The 7,101-nt window shown below is 41.9% G+C and overlaps 1 pseudogene across 1 annotated transcript in view; it reads right to left on the reverse strand.

Annotated features, from left to right (window-relative positions):
* Positions 1-5,517, reverse strand: part of LOC311133600 (leucine-rich repeat flightless-interacting protein 2-like) — a 30,889-nt pseudogene extending 25,372 nt beyond the window's left edge. The window contains exons 1-2 of the transcript in view: positions 5,502-5,517; positions 5,248-5,342 (exon numbers count right to left, since the gene is read on the reverse strand). The product of the transcript in view is annotated as a leucine-rich repeat flightless-interacting protein 2-like (transcript). The remainder of the gene's footprint in view (positions 1-5,247; positions 5,343-5,501) is intronic.
* Between the last annotated feature and the right edge of the window lie 1,584 nt (positions 5,518-7,101).

Here is a 7,101-nt window from a genome sequence, read left to right on the forward strand (position 1 = left end):
AATGTTCTTGTGTTACAAGGTGGGATTAAAATGGATTTAATTGTCATTTTTTGTCAACGATCTACAGTTGTAGGCCACACAAGCTCACAGAACAGGACCGCCGAGTGCTGAAGCGTGTAAAAATTGTCTGTCCTCAGTTGCAACACTCACTTCGAGTTCCAAACTGCCTCTGGAAGCAACGTCAGCACAAGAACTGTTCGTCGGGAGCTTCATGAAATGGGTTTCCATGATTGAGCAGCCGCACACAAGCCTAAGATCACCATGCAATGCCAAGTGTCGGCTGGAGTGGTGTAAAGCTCACTGCCATTGGATGCTGGAGCAGTGGAAACGCGTTCCTTGGGTTTGGCGGATGCCAGGAGAACGCTACCTGCCCCAATGCATAGTGCCAACTGTAAAGTTTGGTGGAGGAGGAATAATTGTCTGGGGCTGTTTTTTATGGTTCGGGCTAGGCCCCTTATTTCCAGTGAAGGGAAATCTTAACGCTACAGCATGCAATGATGTTCTAGACGATTCTGTGCTTCCAACTTTGTGGCAACAGTTTGGGGAAGGCCCTTTCCTGTTTCAGCATGACAATGCCCCCGTGCACAAAGCGAGCTCCATACAGAAATGGTTTGTCGAGATCTGTGTGGAAGAAATTGACTGGCCTGCACAGAGCCTTGACCTCAACCCCATCGAAAGCCTTTGGGATGAATTGGAACGCTGACTGCGAGCCAGGACTAATCGCCCAACATCAGTGCCCGACCTGACTAATGCTCGTGGCTGAATGGAAGCAAGTCCCTGCAGCAATGTTCCAACATCTAGTGGAAAGCCTTCTCAGAAGAGTGGAGGCTGTTAAAGCATCAAAGGGGGGACCAACTCCATATTAATGCCCACGATTTTGGAATGAGATGTTCGACAAGCAGGTGTCCAAATACTTATGGTCATGTAGTGGATCTCGTATTCAACCCCCAAGTTAATACATCTTAGAATCAACTTTGGCAGCGATTACATCTGTGAGTCTTTCTGGGTAAGTCAAAGAGCTTTACACAACTGGATTGTACAATATTTTTACATAAAAAAAAAAAATAATCATGCCACTTTAAGTCAAAACTGTTACTAGGCCACTCGAACATTCAATGTCGTCTTGGTAAGGAACTCCAGTATATTTGGCCTTGTGTTTGAAGTCATTGTCCTGCTGAAAAGGTGAATTTGTCTCCCAGTGTCTGTTGGAAAGCAGACTCAACCAGGTTTTCCTCTAGGATTTTGCTTGTGTTCAAGTCTAATTCCTAGCCCTTGCCAATGACAAGCATACCCATAACACGATGCAGCCACCACCTGCTTGAAAATATGAAGAGTGGTACTCAGTGATGCGTTGGATTTGTCCCAAACATAACGCTTTGTATTCAGGACATAAAGTTAATTTCTTTGCCAAATGTGTTTTACTTTAGTGCCTTATTTCAAACAGGAGTATTGATACACCATCCAAAGTGTAATTAATAACTTCACCATCTGAAAAGATTTGGCATGGGTCCCCAGATCCGAAAAGAGAACACATAGAAGGCTGTTGTATAAAACACCTGTCTCCGGATTACATCTTCAAACTAAGGGCAACCATGGCATCTGTGACAGAGAGGGAGAAGCATCCATCCATGTATATGGGTAAAATATTCTAGCTAGCTACATTTTCAGATATTGTACTGTTAGCTCGCTAGCTAACGTTACGTGTATGATCTGTGTAGTAATATTATTCATATCTCAGAGCCATTTGCATTGCTAGTTATAGCCTAATGTTAGCTAGCTAACATTGAACCTGGTTGGTTAGCTACCTGCAGATTCATGCAGGGTAGTAACAAGGTTCATTGTTTAGCTGGCTAGCTACATGTCTAAACAAAAGACTCAACTATGCAAGTAACCATTTCAATAGAATGTTCATGATGTCACTGTGACAACTGTTGATAGACGTAGCTGGTAAATTCGCTCTGGCTATCTCCTCCGATTTCAGAGCACTCTCGTCTGAGTGTGCCAGAGCACAGAATAACTGACACATTTACGAACGCTCAACACCCGTTGAATATCATCTCATATGTATATACTGTATTCTATATTATAATATTATACTGTATCTTAGTCCATGCCGCTCTGTCATTGCTTGTCCATATATGTATATATTCTTAAATTCCATTCCTTACTTAGATTTGTGTGTATTAGGTATATAGGTTGTGAAATTGTTAGATATTACTGCACTGTCGGAGCTAGAAGCACAAGCATTTCACTACACCCGCAATAACATCTGCTAAACATGTGTATGTGACAAATACAATTTTATTTGATATGGCTGGTGTCAGTAAACGTTGGCAAAAAAGCGTAATTAAATTGTTGCCAGCAGCACACTTGAAGTCACCAATGCTCTGGATAACAAAAACAGCCTAACCAGCTCTGCTAGGGCGAGTGAAATGGTCAGAGCTGTTCTCTCATTTGTGTCAGGAAGTAGTTAGCAAGCTAGCCAACGTTAGCTTGGGTGCTTGACTGCTGCTGTTAGGTCAGAACGCTCGGATCAACCCTATTCCTCGGCCAGAGCGTCCACTGTGCGCTCTGAAATCGATTTGCATGTCAAGATATGTTGCATGAATTCAACATATTTTCCCCAAGCAGTTCCCTTATTCCACCACTTGGCAATGTGCGGTCAATATTTTTTTGTTTCAGGGACAGCCCTAAAGGACTGACAGATGTGCTGTGGGAATGCGTGTTCACACTGCAGATTACAAAAGAGTTGTGAAAACGAAGTAATTCAACAGTTGGTGCATGCCAATGCAAAGCTGTGGTTAAATAAGCTAAATGTATTTTTGGTTAGAAAAATACGTTAGCAATGGACATTTAATTGTTTATTAAACACTATCATGCCGAGTCATTTGAGGTAGCCTAGTAATTTGTCTATATTTAGACTTTAGTCTTACTATAGCCATCTCAGCTGTTTTAATGTCGTTAGAAGCCACATAGCCATAGGATGTTAGCCTAGCCCATGACAACATAGAATATAGCCCTGCCTAATATATACTGAACAACAATAAACGCAACATGCAACAATTTCAACGATTTTACTGAGTTACAGTTCATTTAAGGTAATCAGTCAATTGAAATAATCAGTCAATTGAAATAAATAAATTAGGCCCTAATCTATGGATTTCACATGACTTGGGAGCGAGGCCCATCCACTGGGGAGCAAGGCCCAGCCAAATCAGAATGAGTTTTTCCACACAAAAGGGCTTCATTACAGACAGAAATACTCCTCAGTTTCATCAGCTGTCCGGGTGTCTGGCCTCAGACAATCCCGCTGGTGAAGAAGCCGGATGTTGGGGTCCTGAGCTGGCGTGGTTACACGTGGTTGGCGGTTGTGAGGCCGGTTGGACGTACTACCCAATTCTCTAAAACAATGTTGGAGGCAGCTTATGGTAGAGAAATGAACATTACATTCTCTGGCAACAGCTCTGGTGGAAATTCCTGCAGTCAGAATGCCAATTGCAGCTCCCTCCATTTTAGGCATTGTGTAGTGTGACAAAACTGCACATTTTAGAGTGGCCTTTTATTGTCCCCAGCACAAGGTGCACCTGTGTAATGATCATGCTGTTTTATCAGCTTCTTGATATGCCACACCTGTCAGGTGGATGGATTATCTTGGCAAAGTACAAATGCTCACTAACAGGGATGTACACAAATTTGTGCACCAAATCTGAGAGAAATAAGCTTTTTGTGCATATGGAACATTTCTGGGATCTTTTATTTCACATTTTACATTTACATTTTAGCCATTTGGCAGACACTCTTATCCAGAGCAGCTCATAAAACATGGAACCAACACTTTACATGTTGCATTTATATTTTTGTTCAGTATTGCCCAGCTATCTTCCTGTGTCGCCCAGCTGTGAATTCAACACTGGTCTTTTACAGGCCAGCAAACCCATCCCTGCTTCCTTTCTGCACAAACGGTCATGCCATCCATCCCATCCAATCTTTACCCTGAAACACACACGCACCACCAGTTCTCTTCGACGAGAGGTGCTGGCCCGGCTTTTATGAGATTAGCTACCCAGATCTTGAAATGAGGTTGACTTCAAAACCAGAACAGTCACACATCACAACAGAATTACTCAAGGAACATTGAAGTATTCCAATTTCCAAGTTATACATGAACAAATTCTAACAATTAGACATAAGCCAATGCTGTTTTGACAAGGTCAATGGCTTCACATGTCAGTGTGGCCTTTCCAATATAATTCTACATCCATATTAAATAGTCAGACTAAAACAATCCCATGACCCTTGGTCAACGAGATGTAATGTACACACCCTGTAGCTTCCAGTGCTATGGACCGACATGACATCATCCTGTTGCGGAGAAAAATGGAGGACAGACAAAAAGGACAGAACAAGCTAGGACATAAGATAAGGTCAGGTGAGAAAGTGATATGAAGTAAAGGATACAGACCCGGCGATGATGGCTACTGGATCTACTACTAGTTCCAGAGAGCCGGGCCATTTCTGTGTCGGCCTGGAGATGGATGAGAATGTTGGTAAAGAGAGGGAGATGCAAGGAAAAGGAGTACAGTAAAAGGTAAACACAAGATTCAATATTGATCGGCAACAAAAATCGCCAACAAACTGTGCAGCTCCATTAATCCATCAGAAACACTGCAACATGAGCAGTTCAACCACACATGGACAGAACATAAGGGAGAAATCCAGGTTTCCACACAGAAATCCCTTTGAAAGGTTACTAACTAGCTACAGTATTGTACACTCACGTATTTTCACTGTGTGAATAGCACACCATACTCAACAGGTAACATAACCGGGACCGAGTTTTGATTGGGGCCCCATGCAACCAATCAGGGGTGAGTTTCCACAAAACAAAGATCTTTAGCTTACCATTGGACTTAATAATCTTAGTGCAAAAAATTATCTTCATGTTTTTGAGAACTCACCCCATTTCAGCAACGCTCACTCAATAGTGGTTAGAGAACAGAAAACAGGATCAAACTGCCTCATTCCAATGAAAATCAACGTTAGCACCAAACTGCCTCATTGTATAGTATAAAATACCCAAATAAGGTAAGAAGCCAAAGCCAACTCTCAACCCACAGATAAAGGTGTCTCCAAAGCAAATACATGGCTGAACAATATTTCTAATGTGATGTAAGGTTCTGTCATCAGAGGGCACTGTTCAGGGGGGATAGAGGCCAACTCCCACAACAGAGAAGACTGTGTTCGTACAGAGAGGCCAATGCTCCCTGGCCTAGTGTTACCATCCATTGGTGGATCGAGCCCCAGCTTTTCCTGCTGCTGGATGAGCAGTGGTGAGAGGAGAGCTGGACAGAACAGGGGGAGGGAGAGAGTGCTAGAGAATTTACACACAAATACCTTATATGATATAGAGTCAGTCAGTCACACAAGGTTAATAATTTGCATACAAGGCAAAGAGAAAAAGAAATACAGATATCTGGATTTGATCTGTGAACACGCAGCACTCGTATACCCCAACATCTCCTGGTTCAACAAGAGAAATGGCGGGAACTCTTTCTTGAATTAATCAGAGTTGACTGTATGTGTGTGTGTTGTGTTGCACGGTATACAGAAACTTCATTACTTTTGAGACTCAAACATGAAAAACGGTTGTGTACTAGATTTTTTACTCAGTACTTCTGTCAAATGTGTCTCACGTTCTACACGAATTGAGATGATCGAGTCTGTCTAGTAATTTGTTTTGAAGGGGGCAGTAGTAGGCTAGCTACTTGCGCTTGCAGCTGAGACAGCGCAAGCCACTTTTGAGAAGCAAGCGAGGAGAGAAAATACAGACAGCATGGCTCCTAACGAAAACATACCTCCACGCCCGCAGCTTGTTGACAAAACTGGCTCCAGAAGCGAACTATGGGAATACTTTGCTTACAGAGCAGATGAGGCCCAGCCTCAAAAGGTGTTACAAAGCAGTGCAAGTGAGGTTTAGTTCCAAGACGTCATAAAAAACAATTTTAAACATTACAATAGCATTGTAATGTTATTCTACTGCAAATTGCACGCTCCCTCAAAACTTGAGACATCTGTGGCGTTGTGTTGTGTGACAAAACTGCACAGTGACCTTATTGTCCCCATCACAAGGCGCACCTATGTAATGATCATGCTGTTTAATCAACTTCTTGATATGCCACACCTGTCAGGTGGATGGATTAGCGTGGCAGAAAAGAAATGCACACTAACATGGATGTAAACAAATTTGTGCAAAACATTTGAGAGAAATAAGCTTTTTGTGCGTATGGAACATTTCTGGGATCTTTTATTTCAGCTCATGAAACATGGGACCAACACTTTACATGTTGCATTTATACTTTTGTTCAGTGTATTTTCAAAAACTTCACGTTTGTCTGGGCTTGCTATCGGTAGCCAGCAAGCAGCCCTGGGCGAAGCATTGCACCCTGGGAGTTGAAATACACTTTGGGAATCGTAGTATGCTGTGTAAAACCCATTGTATTTCTATGGTGTATAGACTATATTGCAATATAGAAGCTTCAGATATAAGCTTCAGTGTTTTTTTGTGTAGTTTTGGAACTAAAACTATCAATTTAATACATTACAATATTTATCTGTAATGACACATAGGTCTAATTAATGTTATTTGACCCAATATTATGGCCATAGATGAGCAAATTAACCCTGATACAGTGAGGGAAAAAAGTATTTGATCCCTTGCTGATTTTGTACGTTTGCCCACTGACAAAGAAATGATCAGTCTATAATTTTAATGGTAGGTTTATTTGAACAGTGAGAGACAGAATAACAACAAACAAATCCAGAAAAACGCTTGTCACAAATGTTATAAATTGATTTGCATTTTACCCCCTCTCAATCAGAAAGATTTCTGGCTCCCAGGTGTCTTTTATACAGGTAACGAGCTGAGATTAGGAGCACACTCTTAAAGGGAGTGCTCCTAATCTCAGTTTGTTACCTTTATTAAAGACACCTGTCCACAGAAGCAATCAATCAATCAGATTCCAAACTCTCCACCATGGCCAAGACCAAAGAGCTCTCCAAGGATGTCAGGGACAAGATTGTAGACCTACACAAGGCTGGAAT

This window comes from Coregonus lavaretus, assembly GCF_964263955.1.
Source record: "Coregonus lavaretus genome assembly, chromosome: 1".
Taxonomy (NCBI): Eukaryota; Metazoa; Chordata; class Actinopteri; order Salmoniformes; family Salmonidae; genus Coregonus; species Coregonus lavaretus.